This window comes from Schistocerca serialis, unplaced genomic scaffold, assembly GCF_023864345.2.
Source record: "Schistocerca serialis cubense isolate TAMUIC-IGC-003099 unplaced genomic scaffold, iqSchSeri2.2 HiC_scaffold_755, whole genome shotgun sequence".
Taxonomy (NCBI): domain Eukaryota; kingdom Metazoa; phylum Arthropoda; class Insecta; order Orthoptera; family Acrididae; genus Schistocerca; species Schistocerca serialis.
Window position 1 is genome coordinate 64,693 of NW_026048359.1, and position 17,886 is coordinate 82,578.

Consider the following 17,886-nt stretch of genomic DNA (forward strand, 5'->3'; position numbering starts at 1 on the left):
TGACGGCGAGCTTTTTGCGCTGACTCAGCCACTGACGTGCGATCACTTTGCACAAAACGCTAGGGCTCGTCCGGGATTTGAACCCGGGACCTCCTGCACCCTAAGCAGGAATCATACCCCTAGACCAACGAGCCCTGTGACACGGCAATGCCAATTATTCCAGTCCATCCATGTCGTCCAGGGTGCCATGGAGGTATCGTGTACGCTGGCGGGATGGGGGCGGTGCGAATTCCCGCGATCGGCTTCCTTCCTGGGCTATTGGTACCTTCATGTAGAGCTGCCGCTGGGCTCGCACTGAATGCTGCTGAGAAAGTGATTGCTTTTGCTGATATGACTTGCAATAACGACTGCGCGAAACGCCGCTATCTCGTTAGGGGTGCTACGGCAGACACCCTCTCGAGCACCCCGAAGACTTCTTGAGCCCTCGGCTGTGATGGGTTCCAGGCTGACAAAGGAACTGTCGTGTGTGCATTCGCGGACGAGAGAAAGTCTGAGGCAAGTTCGAGTGAACATGGATGGACTCCTCAGGTCCGTCGTTTCCGTAGTGTAGCGGTTATCACGTCTGCTTCACACGCAGAAGGTCCCCGGTTCGATCCCGGGCGGGAACAGTATTTTCCTGCCTATGTCGTATTGTCCTCCAATGAGCCACGTCGTGTGTGGATCTGCTGCATGTCCCTTCGTTTGCAAGTACCACATTTATTGAATTTTTTAGTTACGATGGCAACATCACTATAAGTCGTCTGTGAAGTAAGGTGCACACAAGCAGTTTCCGTGGTGTAGCGGTTATCACGTCTGCCTAACACGCAGAAGGTCCCCGGTTCGATCCCGGGCGGAAACACTTTTTCATCTCTTTAAGCAAGACGTACTAACATGCATCTGCTACCATCTGTACCCGAAACCTTCGTAATCGCCTTCACGCGTCGGACCCGAGTGTCAATTGCTCACATCGAATAAGAAATTCATTTGATATTGACGGCGAGCTTTTTGCGCTGACTCAGCCACTGACGTGCGATCACTTTGCACAAAACGCTAGGGCTCGTCCGGGATTTGAACCCGGGACCTCCTGCACCCTAAGCAGGAATCATACCCCTAGACCAACGAGCCCTGTGACACGGCGAATGCCAATTATTCCAGTCCCTCGATGTCGTCCAGGGTGCCCTGGAAGTCTCGTGTACGCTGGCGGGATGGGGGCGGCGCGAATTCCTGCGGTCGGCGGCCTTCCTGGGCTATTGGTACCTTCATGTAGAGCTGCCGCTGGGCTCGCACTGCCTGCTGCTGAGAAAGTGATTGCTTTTGCTGATATGACTTGCAATAACGACTGCGCGAAACGCCGCTATCTCGTTAGGGGTGCTACGGCAGACACCCTCTCGAGCACCCCGAAGACTTCTTGAGCCCTCGGCTGTGATGGGTTCCAGGCTGACAAAAGAACTGTCGTGTGTGCATTCGCGGACGAGAGAAAGTCTGAGGCAAGTTCGAGTGAACAAGGATTGACTCCTCAGGTCCGTCGTTTCCGTAGTGTAGCGGTTATCACGTCTGCTTCACACGCAGAAGGTCCCCGGTTCGATCCCGGGCGGGAACAGTATTTTCCTGCCTATGTCGTATTGTCCTCCAATGAGCCACGTCGTGTGTGGATCTGCTGCATGTCCCTTCGTTTGCAAGTACCACATTTATTGAATTTTTTAGTTACGATGGCAACATCACTATAAATCGTCTGTGAAGTAAGGTGCACACAAGCAGTTTCCGTGGTGTAGCGGTTATCACGTCTGCCTAACACGCAGAAGGTCCCCGGTTCGATCCCGGGCGGAAACACTTTTCCATCTCTTTAAGCAAGACGTACTAACATGCATCTGCTACCATCTGTACCCGAAACCTTCGTAATCGCCTTCACGCGTCGGACCCGAGTGTCAATTGCTCACATCGAATAAGAAATTCATTTGATATTGACGGCGAGCTTTTTGCGCTGACTCAGCCACTGACGTGCGATCACTTTGCACAAAACGCTAGGGCTCGTCCGGGATTTGAACCCGGGACCTCCTGCACCCTAAGCAGGAATCATACCCCTAGACCAACGAGCCCTGTGACACGGCAATGCCAATTATTCCAGTCCATCCATGTCGTCCAGGGTGCCATGGAGGTATCGTGTACGCTGGCGGGATGGGGGCGGTGCGAATTCCCGCGATCGGCTTCCTTCCTGGGCTATTGGTACCTTCATGTAGAGCTGCCGCTGGGCTCGCACTGAATGCTGCTGAGAAAGTGATTGCTTTTGCTGATATGACTTGCAATAACGACTGCGCGAAACGCCGCTATCTCGTTAGGGGTGCTACGGCAGACACCCTCTCGAGCACCCCGAAGACTTCTTGAGCCCTCGGCTGTGATGGGTTCCAGGCTGACAAAGGAACTGTCGTGTGTGCATTCGCGGACGAGAGAAAGTCTGAGGCAAGTTCGAGTGAACATGGATGGACTCCTCAGGTCCGTCGTTTCCGTAGTGTAGCGGTTATCACGTCTGCTTCACACGCAGAAGGTCCCCGGTTCGATCCCGGGCGGGAACAGTATTTTCCTGCCTATGTCGTATTGTCCTCCAATGAGCCACGTCGTGTGTGGATCTGCTGCATGTCCCTTCGTTTGCAAGTACCACATTTATTGAATTTTTTAGTTACGATGGCAACATCACTATAAGTCGTCTGTGAAGTAAGGTGCACACAAGCAGTTTCCGTGGTGTAGCGGTTATCACGTCTGCCTAACACGCAGAAGGTCCCCGGTTCGATCCCGGGCGGAAACACTTTTTCATCTCTTTAAGCAAGACGTACTAACATGCATCTGCTACCATCTGTACCCGAAACCTTCGTAATCGCCTTCACGCGTCGGACCCGAGTGTCAATTGCTCACATCGAATAAGAAATTCATTTGATATTGACGGCGAGCTTTTTGCGCTGACTCAGCCACTGACGTGCGATCACTTTGCACAAAACGCTAGGGCTCGTCCGGGATTTGAACCCGGGACCTCCTGCACCCTAAGCAGGAATCATACCCCTAGACCAACGAGCCCTGTGACACGGCGAATGCCAATTATTCCAGTCCCTCGATGTCGTCCAGGGTGCCCTGGAAGTCTCGTGTACGCTGGCGGGATGGGGGCGGCGCGAATTCCTGCGGTCGGCGGCCTTCCTGGGCTATTGGTACCTTCATGTAGAGCTGCCGCTGGGCTCGCACTGCCTGCTGCTGAGAAAGTGATTGCTTTTGCTGATATGACTTGCAATAACGACTGCGCGAAACGCCGCTATCTCGTTAGGGGTGCTACGGCAGACACCCTCTCGAGCACCCCGAAGACTTCTTGAGCCCTCGGCTGTGATGGGTTCCAGGCTGACAAAAGAACTGTCGTGTGTGCATTCGCGGACGAGAGAAAGTCTGAGGCAAGTTCGAGTGAACAAGGATTGACTCCTCAGGTCCGTCGTTTCCGTAGTGTAGCGGTTATCACGTCTGCTTCACACGCAGAAGGTCCCCGTTTCGATCCCGGGCGGGAACAGTATTTTCCTGCCTATGTCGTATTGTCCTCCAATGAGCCACGTCGTGTGTGGATCTGCTGCATGTCCCTTCGTTTGCAAGTACCACATTTATTGAATTTTTTAGTTACGATGGCAACATCACTATAAATCGTCTGTGAAGTAAGGTGCACACAAGCAGTTTCCGTGGTGTAGCGGTTATCACGTCTGCCTAACACGCAGAAGGTCCCCGGTTCGATCCCGGGCGGAAACACTTTTCCATCTCTTTAAGCAAGACGTACTAACATGCATCTGCTACCATCTGTACCCGAAACCTTCGTAATCGCCTTCACGCGTCGGACCCGAGTGTCAATTGCTCACATCGAATAAGAAATTCATTTGATATTGACGGCGAGCTTTTTGCGCTGACTCAGCCACTGACGTGCGATCACTTTGCACAAAACGCTAGGGCTCGTCCGGGATTTGAACCCGGGACCTCCTGCACGCTAAGGAGGAATCATACCCCTAGACCAACGAGCCCTGTGACACGGCAATGCCAATTATTCCAGTCCATCCATGTCGTCCAGGGTGCCATGGAGGTATCGTGTACGCTGGCGGGATGGGGGCGGTGCGAATTCCCGCGATCGGCTTCCTTCCTGGGCTATTGGTACCTTCATGTAGAGCTGCCGCTGGGCTCGCACTGAATGCTGCTGAGAAAGTGATTGCTTTTGCTGATATGACTTGCAATAACGACTGCGCGAAACGCCGCTATCTCGTTAGGGGTGCTACGGCAGACACCCTCTCGAGCACCCCGAAGACTTCTTGAGCCCTCGGCTGTGATGGGTTCCAGGCTGACAAAAGAACTGTCGTGTGTGCATTCGCGGACGAGAGAAAGTCTGAGGCAAGTTCGAGTGAACAAGGATGGACTCCTCAGGTCCGTCGTTTCCGTAGTGTAGCGGTTATCACGTCTGCTTCACACGCAGAAGGTCCCCGGTTCGATCCCGGGCGGGAACAGTATTTTCCTGCCTATGTCGTATTGTCCTCCAATGAGCCACGTCGTGTGTGGATCTGCTGCATGTCCCTTCGTTTGCAAGTACCACATTTATTGAATTTTTTAGTTACGATGGCAACATCACTATAAATCGTCTGTGAAGTAAGGTGCACACAAGCAGTTTCCGTGGTGTAGCGGTTATCACGTCTGCCTAACACGCAGAAGGTCCCCGGTTCGATCCCGGGCGGAAACACTTTTCCATCTCTTTAAGCAAGACGTACTAACATGCATCTGCTACCATCTGTACCCGAAACCTTCGTAATCGCCTTCACGCGTCGGACCCGAGTGTCAATTGCTCACATCGAATAAGAAATTCATTTGATATTGACGGCGAGCTTTTTGCGCTGACTCAGCCACTGACGTGCGATCACTTTGCACAAAACGCTAGGGCTCGTCCGGGATTTGAACCCGGGACCTCCTGCACCCTAAGCAGGAATCATACCCCTAGACCAACGAGCCCTGTGACACGGCAATGCCAATTATTCCAGTCCATCCATGTCGTCCAGGGTGCCATGGAGGTATCGTGTACGCTGGCGGGATGGGGGCGGTGCGAATTCCCGCGATCGGCTTCCTTCCTGGGCTATTGGTACCTTCATGTAGAGCTGCCGCTGGGCTCGCACTGAATGCTGCTGAGAAAGTGATTGCTTTTGCTGATATGACTTGCAATAACGACTGCGCGAAACGCCGCTATCTCGTTAGGGGTGCTACGGCAGACACCCTCTCGAGCACCCCGAAGACTTCTTGAGCCCTCGGCTGTGATGGGTTCCAGGCTGACAAAAGAACTGTCGTGTGTGCATTCGCGGACGAGAGAAAGTCTGAGGCAAGTTCGAGTGAACAAGGATGGACTCCTCAGGTCCGTCGTTTCCGTAGTGTAGCGGTTATCACGTCTGCTTCACACGCAGAAGGTCCCCGGTTCGATCCCGGGCGGGAACAGTATTTTCCTGCCTATGTCGTATTGTCCTCCAATGAGCCACGTCGTGTGTGGATCTGCTGCATGTCCCTTCGTTTGCAAGTACCACATTTATTGAATTTTTTAGTTACGATGGCAACATCACTATAAGTCGTCTGTGAAGTAAGGTGCACACAAGCAGTTTCCGTGGTGTAGCGGTTATCACGTCTGCCTAACACGCAGAAGGTCCCCGGTTCGATCCCGGGCGGAAACACTTTTTCATCTCTTTAAGCAAGACGTACTAACATGCATCTGCTACCATCTGTACCCGAAACCTTCGTAATCGCCTTCACGCGTCGGACCCGAGTGTCAATTGCTCACATCGAATAAGAAATTCATTTGATATTGACGGCGAGCTTTTTGCGCTGACTCAGCCACTGACGTGCGATCACTTTGCACAAAACGCTAGGGCTCGTCCGGGATTTGAACCCGGGACCTCCTGCACCCTAAGCAGGAATCATACCCCTAGACCAACGAGCCCTGTGACACGGCAATGCCAATTATTCCAGTCCATCCATGTCGTCCAGGGTGCCATGGAGGTATCGTGTACGCTGGCGGGATGGGGGCGGTGCGAATTCCCGCGATCGGCTTCCTTCCTGGGCTATTGGTACCTTCATGTAGAGCTGCCGCTGGGCTCGCACTGAATGCTGCTGAGAAAGTGATTGCTTTTGCTGATATGACTTGCAATAACGACTGCGCGAAACGCCGCTATCTCGTTAGGGGTGCTACGGCAGACACCCTCTCGAGCACCCCGAAGACTTCTTGAGCCCTCGGCTGTGATGGGTTCCAGGCTGACAAAGGAACTGTCGTGTGTGCATTCGCGGACGAGAGAAAGTCTGAGGCAAGTTCGAGTGAACATGGATGGACTCCTCAGGTCCGTCGTTTCCGTAGTGTAGCGGTTATCACGTCTGCTTCACACGCAGAAGGTCCCCGGTTCGATCCCGGGCGGGAACAGTATTTTCCTGCCTATGTCGTATTGTCCTCCAATGAGCCACGTCGTGTGTGGATCTGCTGCATGTCCCTTCGTTTGCAAGTACCACATTTATTGAATTTTTTAGTTACGATGGCAACATCACTATAAGTCGTCTGTGAAGTAAGGTGCACACAAGCAGTTTCCGTGGTGTAGCGGTTATCACGTCTGCCTAACACGCAGAAGGTCCCCGGTTCGATCCCGGGCGGAAACACTTTTTCATCTCTTTAAGCAAGACGTACTAACATGCATCTGCTACCATCTGTACCCGAAACCTTCGTAATCGCCTTCACGCGTCGGACCCGAGTGTCAATTGCTCACATCGAATAAGAAATTCATTTGATATTGACGGCGAGCTTTTTGCGCTGACTCAGCCACTGACGTGCGATCACTTTGCACAAAACGCTAGGGCTCGTCCGGGATTTGAACCCGGGACCTCCTGCACCCTAAGCAGGAATCATACCCCTAGACCAACGAGCCCTGTGACACGGCGAATGCCAATTATTCCAGTCCCTCGATGTCGTCCAGGGTGCCCTGGAAGTCTCGTGTACGCTGGCGGGATGGGGGCGGCGCGAATTCCTGCGGTCGGCGGCCTTCCTGGGCTATTGGTACCTTCATGTAGAGCTGCCGCTGGGCTCGCACTGCCTGCTGCTGAGAAAGTGATTGCTTTTGCTGATATGACTTGCAATAACGACTGCGCGAAACGCCGCTATCTCGTTAGGGGTGCTACGGCAGACACCCTCTCGAGCACCCCGAAGACTTCTTGAGCCCTCGGCTGTGATGGGTTCCAGGCTGACAAAAGAACTGTCGTGTGTGCATTCGCGGACGAGAGAAAGTCTGAGGCAAGTTCGAGTGAACAAGGATTGACTCCTCAGGTCCGTCGTTTCCGTAGTGTAGCGGTTATCACGTCTGCTTCACACGCAGAAGGTCCCCGTTTCGATCCCGGGCGGGAACAGTATTTTCCTGCCTATGTCGTATTGTCCTCCAATGAGCCACGTCGTGTGTGGATCTGCTGCATGTCCCTTCGTTTGCAAGTACCACATTTATTGAATTTTTTAGTTACGATGGCAACATCACTATAAATCGTCTGTGAAGTAAGGTGCACACAAGCAGTTTCCGTGGTGTAGCGGTTATCACGTCTGCCTAACACGCAGAAGGTCCCCGGTTCGATCCCGGGCGGAAACACTTTTCCATCTCTTTAAGCAAGACGTACTAACATGCATCTGCTACCATCTGTACCCGAAACCTTCGTAATCGCCTTCACGCGTCGGACCCGAGTGTCAATTGCTCACATCGAATAAGAAATTCATTTGATATTGACGGCGAGCTTTTTGCGCTGACTCAGCCACTGACGTGCGATCACTTTGCACAAAACGCTAGGGCTCGTCCGGGATTTGAACCCGGGACCTCCTGCACGCTAAGGAGGAATCATACCCCTAGACCAACGAGCCCTGTGACACGGCAATGCCAATTATTCCAGTCCATCCATGTCGTCCAGGGTGCCATGGAGGTATCGTGTACGCTGGCGGGATGGGGGCGGTGCGAATTCCCGCGATCGGCTTCCTTCCTGGGCTATTGGTACCTTCATGTAGAGCTGCCGCTGGGCTCGCACTGAATGCTGCTGAGAAAGTGATTGCTTTTGCTGATATGACTTGCAATAACGACTGCGCGAAACGCCGCTATCTCGTTAGGGGTGCTACGGCAGACACCCTCTCGAGCACCCCGAAGACTTCTTGAGCCCTCGGCTGTGATGGGTTCCAGGCTGACAAAAGAACTGTCGTGTGTGCATTCGCGGACGAGAGAAAGTCTGAGGCAAGTTCGAGTGAACAAGGATGGACTCCTCAGGTCCGTCGTTTCCGTAGTGTAGCGGTTATCACGTCTGCTTCACACGCAGAAGGTCCCCGGTTCGATCCCGGGCGGGAACAGTATTTTCCTGCCTATGTCGTATTGTCCTCCAATGAGCCACGTCGTGTGTGGATCTGCTGCATGTCCCTTCGTTTGCAAGTACCACATTTATTGAATTTTTTAGTTACGATGGCAACATCACTATAAATCGTCTGTGAAGTAAGGTGCACACAAGCAGTTTCCGTGGTGTAGCGGTTATCACGTCTGCCTAACACGCAGAAGGTCCCCGGTTCGATCCCGGGCGGAAACACTTTTCCATCTCTTTAAGCAAGACGTACTAACATGCATCTGCTACCATCTGTACCCGAAACCTTCGTAATCGCCTTCACGCGTCGGACCCGAGTGTCAATTGCTCACATCGAATAAGAAATTCATTTGATATTGACGGCGAGCTTTTTGCGCTGACTCAGCCACTGACGTGCGATCACTTTGCACAAAACGCTAGGGCTCGTCCGGGATTTGAATCCGGGACCTCCTGCACCCTAAGCAGGAATCATACCCCTAGACCAACGAGCCCTGTGACACGGCAATGCCAATTATTCCAGTCCATCCATGTCGTCCAGGGTGCCATGGAGGTATCGTGTACGCTGGCGGGATGGGGGCGGTGCGAATTCCCGCGATCGGCTTCCTTCCTGGGCTATTGGTACCTTCATGTAGAGCTGCCGCTGGGCTCGCACTGCCTGCTGCTGAGAAAGTGATTGCTTTTGCTGATATGACTTGCAATAACGACTGCGCGAAACGCCGCTATCTCGTTAGGGGTGCTACGGCAGACACCCTCTCGAGCACCCCGAAGACTTCTTGAGCCCTCGGCTGTGATGGGTTCCAGGCTGACAAAAGAACTGTCGTGTGTGCATTCGCGGACGAGAGAAAGTCTGAGGCAAGTTCGAGTGAACAAGGATGGACTCCTCAGGTCCGTCGTTTCCGTAGTGTAGCGGTTATCACGTCTGCTTCACACGCAGAAGGTCCCCGGTTCGATCCCGGGCGGGAACAGTATTTTCCTGCCTATGTCGTATTGTCCTCCAATGAGCCACGTCGTGTGTGGATCTGCTGCATGTCCCTTCGTTTGCAAGTACCACATTTATTGAATTTTTTAGTTACGATGGCAACATCACTATAAATCGTCTGTGAAGTAAGGTGCACACAAGCAGTTTCCGTGGTGTAGCGGTTATCACGTCTGCCTAACACGCAGAAGGTCCCCGGTTCGATCCCGGGCGGAAACACTTTTCCATCTCTTTAAGCAAGACGTACTAACATGCATCTGCTACCATCTGTACCCGAAACCTTCGTAATCGCCTTCACGCGTCGGACCCGAGTGTCAATTGCTCACATCGAATAAGAAATTCATTTGATATTGACGGCGAGCTTTTTGCGCTGACTCAGCCACTGACGTGCGATCACTTTGCACAAAACGCTAGGGCTCGTCCGGGATTTGAACCCGGGACCTCCTGCACCCTAAGCAGGAATCATACCCCTAGACCAACGAGCCCTGTGACACGGCAATGCCAATTATTCCAGTCCATCCATGTCGTCCAGGGTGCCATGGAGGTATCGTGTACGCTGGCGGGATGGGGGCGGTGCGAATTCCCGCGATCGGCTTCCTTCCTGGGCTATTGGTACCTTCATGTAGAGCTGCCGCTGGGCTCGCACTGAATGCTGCTGAGAAAGTGATTGCTTTTGCTGATATGACTTGCAATAACGACTGCGCGAAACGCCGCTATCTCGTTAGGGGTGCTACGGCAGACACCCTCTCGAGCACCCCGAAGACTTCTTGAGCCCTCGGCTGTGATGGGTTCCAGGCTGACAAAGGAACTGTCGTGTGTGCATTCGCGGACGAGAGAAAGTCTGAGGCAAGTTCGAGTGAACATGGATGGACTCCTCAGGTCCGTCGTTTCCGTAGTGTAGCGGTTATCACGTCTGCTTCACACGCAGAAGGTCCCCGGTTCGATCCCGGGCGGGAACAGTATTTTCCTGCCTATGTCGTATTGTCCTCCAATGAGCCACGTCGTGTGTGGATCTGCTGCATGTCCCTTCGTTTGCAAGTACCACATTTATTGAATTTTTTAGTTACGATGGCAACATCACTATAAATCGTCTGTGAAGTAAGGTGCACACAAGCAGTTTCCGTGGTGTAGCGGTTATCACGTCTGCCTAACACGCAGAAGGTCCCCGGTTCGATCCCGGGCGGAAACACTTTTCCATCTCTTTAAGCAAGACGTACTAACATGCATCTGCTACCATCTGTACCCGAAACCTTCGTAATCGCCTTCACGCGTCGGACCCGAGTGTCAATTGCTCACATCGAATAAGAAATTCATTTGATATTGACGGCGAGCTTTTTGCGCTGACTCAGCCACTGACGTGCGATCACTTTGCACAAAACGCTAGGGCTCGTCCGGGATTTGAACCCGGGACCTCCTGCACCCTAAGCAGGAATCATACCCCTAGACCAACGAGCCCTGTGACACGGCAATGCCAATTATTCCAGTCCATCCATGTCGTCCAGGGTGCCATGGAGGTATCGTGTACGCTGGCGGGATGGGGGCGGTGCGAATTCCCGCGATCGGCTTCCTTCCTGGGCTATTGGTACCTTCATGTAGAGCTGCCGCTGGGCTCGCACTGAATGCTGCTGAGAAAGTGATTGCTTTTGCTGATATGACTTGCAATAACGACTGCGCGAAACGCCGCTATCTCGTTAGGGGTGCTACGGCAGACACCCTCTCGAGCACCCCGAAGACTTCTTGAGCCCTCGGCTGTGATGGGTTCCAGGCTGACAAAGGAACTGTCGTGTGTGCATTCGCGGACGAGAGAAAGTCTGAGGCAAGTTCGAGTGAACATGGATGGACTCCTCAGGTCCGTCGTTTCCGTAGTGTAGCGGTTATCACGTCTGCTTCACACGCAGAAGGTCCCCGGTTCGATCCCGGGCGGGAACAGTATTTTCCTGCCTATGTCGTATTGTCCTCCAATGAGCCACGTCGTGTGTGGATCTGCTGCATGTCCCTTCGTTTGCAAGTACCACATTTATTGAATTTTTTAGTTACGATGGCAACATCACTATAAGTCGTCTGTGAAGTAAGGTGCACACAAGCAGTTTCCGTGGTGTAGCGGTTATCACGTCTGCCTAACACGCAGAAGGTCCCCGGTTCGATCCCGGGCGGAAACACTTTTTCATCTCTTTAAGCAAGACGTACTAACATGCATCTGCTACCATCTGTACCCGAAACCTTCGTAATCGCCTTCACGCGTCGGACCCGAGTGTCAATTGCTCACATCGAATAAGAAATTCATTTGATATTGACGGCGAGCTTTTTGCGCTGACTCAGCCACTGACCTGCGATCACTTTGCACAAAACGCTAGGGCTCGTCCGGGATTTGAACCCGGGACCTCCTGCACCCTAAGCAGGAATCATACCCCTAGACCAACGAGCCCTGTGACACGGCGAATGCCAATTATTCCAGTCCCTCGATGTCGTCCAGGGTGCCCTGGAAGTCTCGTGTACGCTGGCGGGATGGGGGCGGCGCGAATTCCTGCGGTCGGCGGCCTTCCTGGGCTATTGGTACCTTCATGTAGAGCTGCCGCTGGGCTCGCACTGCCTGCTGCTGAGAAAGTGATTGCTTTTGCTGATATGACTTGCAATAACGACTGCGCGAAACGCCGCTATCTCGTTAGGGGTGCTACGGCAGACACCCTCTCGAGCACCCCGAAGACTTCTTGAGCCCTCGGCTGTGATGGGTTCCAGGCTGACAAAAGAACTGTCGTGTGTGCATTCGCGGACGAGAGAAAGTCTGAGGCAAGTTCGAGTGAACAAGGATGGACTCCTCAGGTCCGTCGTTTCCGTAGTGTAGCGGTTATCACGTCTGCTTCACACGCAGAAGGTCCCCGGTTCGATCCCGGGCGGGAACAGTATTTTCCTGCCTATGTCGTATTGTCCTCCAATGAGCCACGTCGTGTGTGGATCTGCTGCATGTCCCTTCGTTTGCAAGTACCACATTTATTGAATTTTTTAGTTACGATGGCAACATCACTATAAATCGTCTGTGAAGTAAGGTGCACACAAGCAGTTTCCGTGGTGTAGCGGTTATCACGTCTGCCTAACACGCAGAAGGTCCCCGGTTCGATCCCGGGCGGAAACACTTTTCCATCTCTTTAAGCAAGACGTACTAACATGCATCTGCTACCATCTGTACCCGAAACCTTCGTAATCGCCTTCACGCGTCGGACCCGAGTGTCAATTGCTCACATCGAATAAGAAATTCATTTGATATTGACGGCGAGCTTTTTGCGCTGACTCAGCCACTGACGTGCGATCACTTTGCACAAAACGCTAGGGCTCGTCCGGGATTTGAATCCGGGACCTCCTGCACCCTAAGCAGGAATCATACCCCTAGACCAACGAGCCCTGTGACACGGCAATGCCAATTATTCCAGTCCATCCATGTCGTCCAGGGTGCCATGGAGGTATCGTGTACGCTGGCGGGATGGGGGCGGTGCGAATTCCCGCGATCGGCTTCCTTCCTGGGCTATTGGTACCTTCATGTAGAGCTGCCGCTGGGCTCGCACTGCCTGCTGCTGAGAAAGTGATTGCTTTTGCTGATATGACTTGCAATAACGACTGCGCGAAACGCCGCTATCTCGTTAGGGGTGCTACGGCAGACACCCTCTCGAGCACCCCGAAGACTTCTTGAGCCCTCGGCTGTGATGGGTTCCAGGCTGACAAAAGAACTGTCGTGTGTGCATTCGCGGACGAGAGAAAGTCTGAGGCAAGTTCGAGTGAACAAGGATGGACTCCTCAGGTCCGTCGTTTCCGTAGTGTAGCGGTTATCACGTCTGCTTCACACGCAGAAGGTCCCCGGTTCGATCCCGGGCGGGAACAGTATTTTCCTGCCTATGTCGTATTGTCCTCCAATGAGCCACGTCGTGTGTGGATCTGCTGCATGTCCCTTCGTTTGCAAGTACCACATTTATTGAATTTTTTAGTTACGATGGCAACATCACTATAAATCGTCTGTGAAGTAAGGTGCACACAAGCAGTTTCCGTGGTGTAGCGGTTATCACGTCTGCCTAACACGCAGAAGGTCCCCGGTTCGATCCCGGGCGGAAACACTTTTCCATCTCTTTAAGCAAGACGTACTAACATGCATCTGCTACCATCTGTACCCGAAACCTTCGTAATCGCCTTCACGCGTCGGACCCGAGTGTCAATTGCTCACATCGAATAAGAAATTCATTTGATATTGACGGCGAGCTTTTTGCGCTGACTCAGCCACTGACGTGCGATCACTTTGCACAAAACGCTAGGGCTCGTCCGGGATTTGAACCCGGGACCTCCTGCACCCTAAGCAGGAATCATACCCCTAGACCAACGAGCCCTGTGACACGGCAATGCCAATTATTCCAGTCCATCCATGTCGTCCAGGGTGCCATGGAGGTATCGTGTACGCTGGCGGGATGGGGGCGGTGCGAATTCCCGCGATCGGCTTCCTTCCTGGGCTATTGGTACCTTCATGTAGAGCTGCCGCTGGGCTCGCACTGAATGCTGCTGAGAAAGTGATTGCTTTTGCTGATATGACTTGCAATAACGACTGCGCGAAACGCCGCTATCTCGTTAGGGGTGCTACGGCAGACACCCTCTCGAGCACCCCGAAGACTTCTTGAGCCCTCGGCTGTGATGGGTTCCAGGCTGACAAAGGAACTGTCGTGTGTGCATTCGCGGACGAGAGAAAGTCTGAGGCAAGTTCGAGTGAACATGGATGGACTCCTCAGGTCCGTCGTTTCCGTAGTGTAGCGGTTATCACGTCTGCTTCACACGCAGAAGGTCCCCGGTTCGATCCCGGGCGGGAACAGTATTTTCCTGCCTATGTCGTATTGTCCTCCAATGAGCCACGTCGTGTGTGGATCTGCTGCATGTCCCTTCGTTTGCAAGTACCACATTTATTGAATTTTTTAGTTACGATGGCAACATCACTATAAGTCGTCTGTGAAGTAAGGTGCACACAAGCAGTTTCCGTGGTGTAGCGGTTATCACGTCTGCCTAACACGCAGAAGGTCCCCGGTTCGATCCCGGGCGGAAACACTTTTTCATCTCTTTAAGCAAGACGTACTAACATGCATCTGCTACCATCTGTACCCGAAACCTTCGTAATCGCCTTCACGCGTCGGACCCGAGTGTCAATTGCTCACATCGAATAAGAAATTCATTTGATATTGACGGCGAGCTTTTTGCGCTGACTCAGCCACTGACGTGCGATCACTTTGCACAAAACGCTAGGGCTCGTCCGGGATTTGAACCCGGGACCTCCTGCACCCTAAGCAAGAATCATACCCCTAGACCAACGAGCCCTGTGACACGGCGAATGCCAATTATTCCAGTCCCTCGATGTCGTCCAGGGTGCCCTGGAAGTCTCGTGTACGCTGGCGGGATGGGGGCGGCGCGAATTCCTGCGGTCGGCGGCCTTCCTGGGCTATTGGTACCTTCATGTAGAGCTGCCGCTGGGCTCGCACTGCCTGCTGCTGAGAAAGTGATTGCTTTTGCTGATATGACTTGCAATAACGACTGCGCGAAACGCCGCTATCTCGTTAGGGGTGCTACGGCAGACACCCTCTCGAGCACCCCGAAGACTTCTTGAGCCCTCGGCTGTGATGGGTTCCAGGCTGACAAAAGAACTGTCGTGTGTGCATTCGCGGACGAGAGAAAGTCTGAGGCAAGTTCGAGTGAACAAGGATTGACCCCTCAGGTCCGTCGTTTCCGTAGTGTAGCGGTTATCACGTCTGCTTCACACGCAGAAGGTCCCCGTTTCGATCCCGGGCGGGAACAGTATTTTCCTGCCTATGTCGTATTGTCCTCCAATGAGCCACGTCGTGTGTGGATCTGCTGCATGTCCCTTCGTTTGCAAGTACCACATTTATTGAATTTTTTAGTTACGATGGCAACATCACTATAAATCGTCTGTGAAGTAAGGTGCACACAAGCAGTTTCCGTGGTGTAGCGGTTATCACGTCTGCCTAACACGCAGAAGGTCCCCGGTTCGATCCCGGGCGGAAACACTTTTCCATCTCTTTAAGCAAGACGTACTAACATGCATCTGCTACCATCTGTACCCGAAACCTTCGTAATCGCCTTCACGCGTCGGACCCGAGTGTCAATTGCTCACATCGAATAAGAAATTCATTTGATATTGACGGCGAGCTTTTTGCGCTGACTCAGCCACTGACGTGCGATCACTTTGCACAAAACGCTAGGGCTCGTCCGGGATTTGAACCCGGGACCTCCTGCACGCTAAGCAGGAATCATACCCCTAGACCAACGAGCCCTGTGACACGGCAATGCCAATTATTCCAGTCCATCCATGTCGTCCAGGGTGCCATGGAGGTATCGTGTACGCTGGCGGGATGGGGGCGGTGCGAATTCCCGCGATCGGCTTCCTTCCTGGGCTATTGGTACCTTCATGTAGAGCTGCCGCTGGGCTCGCACTGAATGCTGCTGAGAAAGTGATTGCTTTTGCTGATATGACTTGCAATAACGACTGCGCGAAACGCCGCTATCTCGTTAGGGGTGCTACGGCAGACACCCTCTCGAGCACCCCGAAGACTTCTTGAGCCCTCGGCTGTGATGGGTTCCAGGCTGACAAAGGAACTGTCGTGTGTGCATTCGCGGACGAGAGAAAGTCTGAGGCAAGTTCGAGTGAACATGGATGGACTCCTCAGGTCCGTCGTTTCCGTAGTGTAGCGGTTATCACGTCTGCTTCACACGCAGAAGGTCCCCGGTTCGATCCCGGGCGGGAACAGTATTTTCCTGCCTATGTCGTATTGTCCTCCAATGAGCCACGTCGTGTGTGGATCTGCTGCATGTCCCTTCGTTTGCAAGTACCACATTTATTGAATTTTTTAGTTACGATGGCAACATCACTATAAATCGTCTGTGAAGTAAGGTGCACACAAGCAGTTTCCGTGGTGTAGCGGTTATCACGTCTGCCTAACACGCAGAAGGTCCCCGGTTCGATCCCGGGCGGAAACACTTTTTCATCTCTTTAAGCAAGACGTACTAACATGCATCTGCTACCATCTGTACCCGAAACCTTCGTAATCGCCTTCACGCGTCGGACCCGAGTGTCAATTGCTCACATCGAATAAGAAATTCATTTGATATTGACGGCGAGCTTTTTGCGCTGACTCAGCCACTGACGTGCGATCACTTTGCACAAAACGCTAGGGCTCGTCCGGGATTTGAACCCGGGACCTCCTGCACCCTAAGCAGGAATCATACCCCTAGACCAACGAGCCCTGTGACACGGCAATGCCAATTATTCCAGTCCATCCATGTCGTCCAGGGTGCCATGGAGGTATCGTGTACGCTGGCGGGATGGGGGCGGTGCGAATTCCCGCGATCGGCTTCCTTCCTGGGCTATTGGTACCTTCATGTAGAGCTGCCGCTGGGCTCGCACTGAATGCTGCTGAGAAAGTGATTGCTTTTGCTGATATGACTTGCAATAACGACTGCGCGAAACGCCGCTATCTCGTTAGGGGTGCTACGGCAGACACCCTCTCGAGCACCCCGAAGACTTCTTGAGCCCTCGGCTGTGATGGGTTCCAGGCTGACAAAGGAACTGTCGTGTGTGCATTCGCGGACGAGAGAAAGTCTGAGGCAAGTTCGAGTGAACATGGATGGACTCCTCAGGTCCGTCGTTTCCGTAGTGTAGCGGTTATCACGTCTGCTTCACACGCAGAAGGTCCCCGGTTCGATCCCGGGCGGGAACAGTATTTTCCTGCCTATGTCGTATTGTCCTCCAATGAGCCACGTCGTGTGTGGATCTGCTGCATGTCCCTTCGTTTGCAAGTACCACATTTATTGAATTTTTTAGTTACGATGGCAACATCACTATAAGTCGTCTGTGAAGTAAGGTGCACACAAGCAGTTTCCGTGGTGTAGCGGTTATCACGTCTGCCTAACACGCAGAAGGTCCCCGGTTCGATCCCGGGCGGAAACACTTTTTCATCTCTTTAAGCAAGACGTACTAACATGCATCTGCTACCATCTGTACCCGAAACCTTCGTAATCGCCTTCACGCGTCGGACCCGAGTGTCAATTGCTCACATCGAATAAGAAATTCATTTGATATTGACGGCGAGCTTTTTGCGCTGACTCAGCCACTGACGTGCGATCACTTTGCACAAAACGCTAGGGCTCGTCCGGGATTTGAACCCGGGACCTCCTGCACCCTAAGCAGGAATCATACCCCTAGACCAACGAGCCCTGTGACACGGCGAATGCCAATTATTCCAGTCCCTCGATGTCGTCCAGGGTGCCCTGGAAGTCTCGTGTACGCTGGCGGGATGGGGGCGGCGCGAATTCCTGCGGTCGGCGGCCTTCCTGGGCTATTGGTACCTTCATGTAGAGCTGCCGCTGGGCTCGCACTGCCTGCTGCTGAGAAAGTGATTGCTTTTGCTGATATGACTTGCAATAACGACTGCGCGAAACGCCGCTATCTCGTTAGGGGTGCTACGGCAGACACCCTCTCGAGCACCCCGAAGACTTCTTGA

The 17,886-nt window shown here is 53.0% G+C and overlaps 55 non-coding genes across 55 annotated transcripts; 36 read left to right on the top strand and 19 right to left on the bottom strand.

Moving 5' to 3' along the window:
• Positions 1-62: 62 nt before the first annotated feature.
• Positions 63-134, bottom strand: Trnap-agg (transfer RNA proline (anticodon AGG)). Its single transcript has one exon. It is a non-coding gene; the product is annotated as a tRNA-Pro (tRNA).
• A 401-nt stretch (positions 135-535) lies between these two features.
• Trnav-cac (transfer RNA valine (anticodon CAC)) lies at positions 536-608 on the top strand. Its single transcript has one exon. It is a non-coding gene; the product is annotated as a tRNA-Val (tRNA).
• A 157-nt stretch (positions 609-765) lies between these two features.
• Positions 766-838, top strand: Trnav-aac (transfer RNA valine (anticodon AAC)). Its single transcript has one exon. It is a non-coding gene; the product is annotated as a tRNA-Val (tRNA).
• A 194-nt stretch (positions 839-1,032) lies between these two features.
• Trnap-agg (transfer RNA proline (anticodon AGG)) lies at positions 1,033-1,104 on the bottom strand. Its single transcript has one exon. It is a non-coding gene; the product is annotated as a tRNA-Pro (tRNA).
• Positions 1,105-1,506: 402 nt separating this feature from the next.
• Positions 1,507-1,579, top strand: Trnav-cac (transfer RNA valine (anticodon CAC)). Its single transcript has one exon. It is a non-coding gene; the product is annotated as a tRNA-Val (tRNA).
• A 157-nt stretch (positions 1,580-1,736) lies between these two features.
• Trnav-aac (transfer RNA valine (anticodon AAC)) lies at positions 1,737-1,809 on the top strand. The gene has a single exon. It is a non-coding gene; the product is annotated as a tRNA-Val (tRNA).
• A 194-nt stretch (positions 1,810-2,003) lies between these two features.
• Positions 2,004-2,075, bottom strand: Trnap-agg (transfer RNA proline (anticodon AGG)). The gene has a single exon. It is a non-coding gene; the product is annotated as a tRNA-Pro (tRNA).
• A 401-nt stretch (positions 2,076-2,476) lies between these two features.
• Positions 2,477-2,549, top strand: Trnav-cac (transfer RNA valine (anticodon CAC)). Its single transcript has one exon. It is a non-coding gene; the product is annotated as a tRNA-Val (tRNA).
• Positions 2,550-2,706: 157 nt separating this feature from the next.
• On the top strand, positions 2,707-2,779 carry Trnav-aac (transfer RNA valine (anticodon AAC)). The gene has a single exon. It is a non-coding gene; the product is annotated as a tRNA-Val (tRNA).
• A 194-nt stretch (positions 2,780-2,973) lies between these two features.
• On the bottom strand, positions 2,974-3,045 carry Trnap-agg (transfer RNA proline (anticodon AGG)). Its single transcript has one exon. It is a non-coding gene; the product is annotated as a tRNA-Pro (tRNA).
• A 402-nt stretch (positions 3,046-3,447) lies between these two features.
• On the top strand, positions 3,448-3,520 carry Trnav-cac (transfer RNA valine (anticodon CAC)). Its single transcript has one exon. It is a non-coding gene; the product is annotated as a tRNA-Val (tRNA).
• Positions 3,521-3,677: 157 nt separating this feature from the next.
• Trnav-aac (transfer RNA valine (anticodon AAC)) lies at positions 3,678-3,750 on the top strand. The gene has a single exon. It is a non-coding gene; the product is annotated as a tRNA-Val (tRNA).
• Positions 3,751-3,944: 194 nt separating this feature from the next.
• On the bottom strand, positions 3,945-4,016 carry Trnaa-agc (transfer RNA alanine (anticodon AGC)). The gene has a single exon. It is a non-coding gene; the product is annotated as a tRNA-Ala (tRNA).
• Positions 4,017-4,417: 401 nt separating this feature from the next.
• On the top strand, positions 4,418-4,490 carry Trnav-cac (transfer RNA valine (anticodon CAC)). The gene has a single exon. It is a non-coding gene; the product is annotated as a tRNA-Val (tRNA).
• A 157-nt stretch (positions 4,491-4,647) lies between these two features.
• Trnav-aac (transfer RNA valine (anticodon AAC)) lies at positions 4,648-4,720 on the top strand. The gene has a single exon. It is a non-coding gene; the product is annotated as a tRNA-Val (tRNA).
• Positions 4,721-4,914: 194 nt separating this feature from the next.
• On the bottom strand, positions 4,915-4,986 carry Trnap-agg (transfer RNA proline (anticodon AGG)). The gene has a single exon. It is a non-coding gene; the product is annotated as a tRNA-Pro (tRNA).
• Positions 4,987-5,387: 401 nt separating this feature from the next.
• Trnav-cac (transfer RNA valine (anticodon CAC)) lies at positions 5,388-5,460 on the top strand. Its single transcript has one exon. It is a non-coding gene; the product is annotated as a tRNA-Val (tRNA).
• A 157-nt stretch (positions 5,461-5,617) lies between these two features.
• Trnav-aac (transfer RNA valine (anticodon AAC)) lies at positions 5,618-5,690 on the top strand. Its single transcript has one exon. It is a non-coding gene; the product is annotated as a tRNA-Val (tRNA).
• Positions 5,691-5,884: 194 nt separating this feature from the next.
• On the bottom strand, positions 5,885-5,956 carry Trnap-agg (transfer RNA proline (anticodon AGG)). The gene has a single exon. It is a non-coding gene; the product is annotated as a tRNA-Pro (tRNA).
• Positions 5,957-6,357: 401 nt separating this feature from the next.
• On the top strand, positions 6,358-6,430 carry Trnav-cac (transfer RNA valine (anticodon CAC)). Its single transcript has one exon. It is a non-coding gene; the product is annotated as a tRNA-Val (tRNA).
• Positions 6,431-6,587: 157 nt separating this feature from the next.
• Trnav-aac (transfer RNA valine (anticodon AAC)) lies at positions 6,588-6,660 on the top strand. Its single transcript has one exon. It is a non-coding gene; the product is annotated as a tRNA-Val (tRNA).
• Positions 6,661-6,854: 194 nt separating this feature from the next.
• Positions 6,855-6,926, bottom strand: Trnap-agg (transfer RNA proline (anticodon AGG)). Its single transcript has one exon. It is a non-coding gene; the product is annotated as a tRNA-Pro (tRNA).
• A 402-nt stretch (positions 6,927-7,328) lies between these two features.
• Trnav-cac (transfer RNA valine (anticodon CAC)) lies at positions 7,329-7,401 on the top strand. The gene has a single exon. It is a non-coding gene; the product is annotated as a tRNA-Val (tRNA).
• A 157-nt stretch (positions 7,402-7,558) lies between these two features.
• On the top strand, positions 7,559-7,631 carry Trnav-aac (transfer RNA valine (anticodon AAC)). Its single transcript has one exon. It is a non-coding gene; the product is annotated as a tRNA-Val (tRNA).
• Positions 7,632-7,825: 194 nt separating this feature from the next.
• Trnaa-agc (transfer RNA alanine (anticodon AGC)) lies at positions 7,826-7,897 on the bottom strand. The gene has a single exon. It is a non-coding gene; the product is annotated as a tRNA-Ala (tRNA).
• A 401-nt stretch (positions 7,898-8,298) lies between these two features.
• Positions 8,299-8,371, top strand: Trnav-cac (transfer RNA valine (anticodon CAC)). The gene has a single exon. It is a non-coding gene; the product is annotated as a tRNA-Val (tRNA).
• A 157-nt stretch (positions 8,372-8,528) lies between these two features.
• On the top strand, positions 8,529-8,601 carry Trnav-aac (transfer RNA valine (anticodon AAC)). Its single transcript has one exon. It is a non-coding gene; the product is annotated as a tRNA-Val (tRNA).
• Positions 8,602-8,795: 194 nt separating this feature from the next.
• On the bottom strand, positions 8,796-8,867 carry Trnap-agg (transfer RNA proline (anticodon AGG)). Its single transcript has one exon. It is a non-coding gene; the product is annotated as a tRNA-Pro (tRNA).
• A 401-nt stretch (positions 8,868-9,268) lies between these two features.
• Trnav-cac (transfer RNA valine (anticodon CAC)) lies at positions 9,269-9,341 on the top strand. The gene has a single exon. It is a non-coding gene; the product is annotated as a tRNA-Val (tRNA).
• Positions 9,342-9,498: 157 nt separating this feature from the next.
• Trnav-aac (transfer RNA valine (anticodon AAC)) lies at positions 9,499-9,571 on the top strand. The gene has a single exon. It is a non-coding gene; the product is annotated as a tRNA-Val (tRNA).
• Positions 9,572-9,765: 194 nt separating this feature from the next.
• Positions 9,766-9,837, bottom strand: Trnap-agg (transfer RNA proline (anticodon AGG)). Its single transcript has one exon. It is a non-coding gene; the product is annotated as a tRNA-Pro (tRNA).
• Positions 9,838-10,238: 401 nt separating this feature from the next.
• On the top strand, positions 10,239-10,311 carry Trnav-cac (transfer RNA valine (anticodon CAC)). The gene has a single exon. It is a non-coding gene; the product is annotated as a tRNA-Val (tRNA).
• Positions 10,312-10,468: 157 nt separating this feature from the next.
• On the top strand, positions 10,469-10,541 carry Trnav-aac (transfer RNA valine (anticodon AAC)). Its single transcript has one exon. It is a non-coding gene; the product is annotated as a tRNA-Val (tRNA).
• A 194-nt stretch (positions 10,542-10,735) lies between these two features.
• Trnap-agg (transfer RNA proline (anticodon AGG)) lies at positions 10,736-10,807 on the bottom strand. Its single transcript has one exon. It is a non-coding gene; the product is annotated as a tRNA-Pro (tRNA).
• Positions 10,808-11,208: 401 nt separating this feature from the next.
• Positions 11,209-11,281, top strand: Trnav-cac (transfer RNA valine (anticodon CAC)). The gene has a single exon. It is a non-coding gene; the product is annotated as a tRNA-Val (tRNA).
• Positions 11,282-11,438: 157 nt separating this feature from the next.
• Positions 11,439-11,511, top strand: Trnav-aac (transfer RNA valine (anticodon AAC)). Its single transcript has one exon. It is a non-coding gene; the product is annotated as a tRNA-Val (tRNA).
• Positions 11,512-11,705: 194 nt separating this feature from the next.
• On the bottom strand, positions 11,706-11,777 carry Trnap-agg (transfer RNA proline (anticodon AGG)). Its single transcript has one exon. It is a non-coding gene; the product is annotated as a tRNA-Pro (tRNA).
• A 402-nt stretch (positions 11,778-12,179) lies between these two features.
• Positions 12,180-12,252, top strand: Trnav-cac (transfer RNA valine (anticodon CAC)). The gene has a single exon. It is a non-coding gene; the product is annotated as a tRNA-Val (tRNA).
• Positions 12,253-12,409: 157 nt separating this feature from the next.
• Positions 12,410-12,482, top strand: Trnav-aac (transfer RNA valine (anticodon AAC)). Its single transcript has one exon. It is a non-coding gene; the product is annotated as a tRNA-Val (tRNA).
• Positions 12,483-12,676: 194 nt separating this feature from the next.
• On the bottom strand, positions 12,677-12,748 carry Trnap-agg (transfer RNA proline (anticodon AGG)). The gene has a single exon. It is a non-coding gene; the product is annotated as a tRNA-Pro (tRNA).
• Positions 12,749-13,149: 401 nt separating this feature from the next.
• Positions 13,150-13,222, top strand: Trnav-cac (transfer RNA valine (anticodon CAC)). The gene has a single exon. It is a non-coding gene; the product is annotated as a tRNA-Val (tRNA).
• Positions 13,223-13,379: 157 nt separating this feature from the next.
• Trnav-aac (transfer RNA valine (anticodon AAC)) lies at positions 13,380-13,452 on the top strand. The gene has a single exon. It is a non-coding gene; the product is annotated as a tRNA-Val (tRNA).
• Positions 13,453-13,646: 194 nt separating this feature from the next.
• Positions 13,647-13,718, bottom strand: Trnap-agg (transfer RNA proline (anticodon AGG)). Its single transcript has one exon. It is a non-coding gene; the product is annotated as a tRNA-Pro (tRNA).
• Positions 13,719-14,119: 401 nt separating this feature from the next.
• On the top strand, positions 14,120-14,192 carry Trnav-cac (transfer RNA valine (anticodon CAC)). Its single transcript has one exon. It is a non-coding gene; the product is annotated as a tRNA-Val (tRNA).
• A 157-nt stretch (positions 14,193-14,349) lies between these two features.
• On the top strand, positions 14,350-14,422 carry Trnav-aac (transfer RNA valine (anticodon AAC)). Its single transcript has one exon. It is a non-coding gene; the product is annotated as a tRNA-Val (tRNA).
• A 194-nt stretch (positions 14,423-14,616) lies between these two features.
• Trnap-agg (transfer RNA proline (anticodon AGG)) lies at positions 14,617-14,688 on the bottom strand. The gene has a single exon. It is a non-coding gene; the product is annotated as a tRNA-Pro (tRNA).
• A 402-nt stretch (positions 14,689-15,090) lies between these two features.
• On the top strand, positions 15,091-15,163 carry Trnav-cac (transfer RNA valine (anticodon CAC)). Its single transcript has one exon. It is a non-coding gene; the product is annotated as a tRNA-Val (tRNA).
• A 157-nt stretch (positions 15,164-15,320) lies between these two features.
• Trnav-aac (transfer RNA valine (anticodon AAC)) lies at positions 15,321-15,393 on the top strand. Its single transcript has one exon. It is a non-coding gene; the product is annotated as a tRNA-Val (tRNA).
• A 194-nt stretch (positions 15,394-15,587) lies between these two features.
• Trnaa-agc (transfer RNA alanine (anticodon AGC)) lies at positions 15,588-15,659 on the bottom strand. Its single transcript has one exon. It is a non-coding gene; the product is annotated as a tRNA-Ala (tRNA).
• Positions 15,660-16,060: 401 nt separating this feature from the next.
• On the top strand, positions 16,061-16,133 carry Trnav-cac (transfer RNA valine (anticodon CAC)). Its single transcript has one exon. It is a non-coding gene; the product is annotated as a tRNA-Val (tRNA).
• Positions 16,134-16,290: 157 nt separating this feature from the next.
• Trnav-aac (transfer RNA valine (anticodon AAC)) lies at positions 16,291-16,363 on the top strand. Its single transcript has one exon. It is a non-coding gene; the product is annotated as a tRNA-Val (tRNA).
• A 194-nt stretch (positions 16,364-16,557) lies between these two features.
• Trnap-agg (transfer RNA proline (anticodon AGG)) lies at positions 16,558-16,629 on the bottom strand. Its single transcript has one exon. It is a non-coding gene; the product is annotated as a tRNA-Pro (tRNA).
• A 401-nt stretch (positions 16,630-17,030) lies between these two features.
• Positions 17,031-17,103, top strand: Trnav-cac (transfer RNA valine (anticodon CAC)). The gene has a single exon. It is a non-coding gene; the product is annotated as a tRNA-Val (tRNA).
• A 157-nt stretch (positions 17,104-17,260) lies between these two features.
• On the top strand, positions 17,261-17,333 carry Trnav-aac (transfer RNA valine (anticodon AAC)). Its single transcript has one exon. It is a non-coding gene; the product is annotated as a tRNA-Val (tRNA).
• Positions 17,334-17,527: 194 nt separating this feature from the next.
• Trnap-agg (transfer RNA proline (anticodon AGG)) lies at positions 17,528-17,599 on the bottom strand. Its single transcript has one exon. It is a non-coding gene; the product is annotated as a tRNA-Pro (tRNA).
• Between the last annotated feature and the right edge of the window lie 287 nt (positions 17,600-17,886).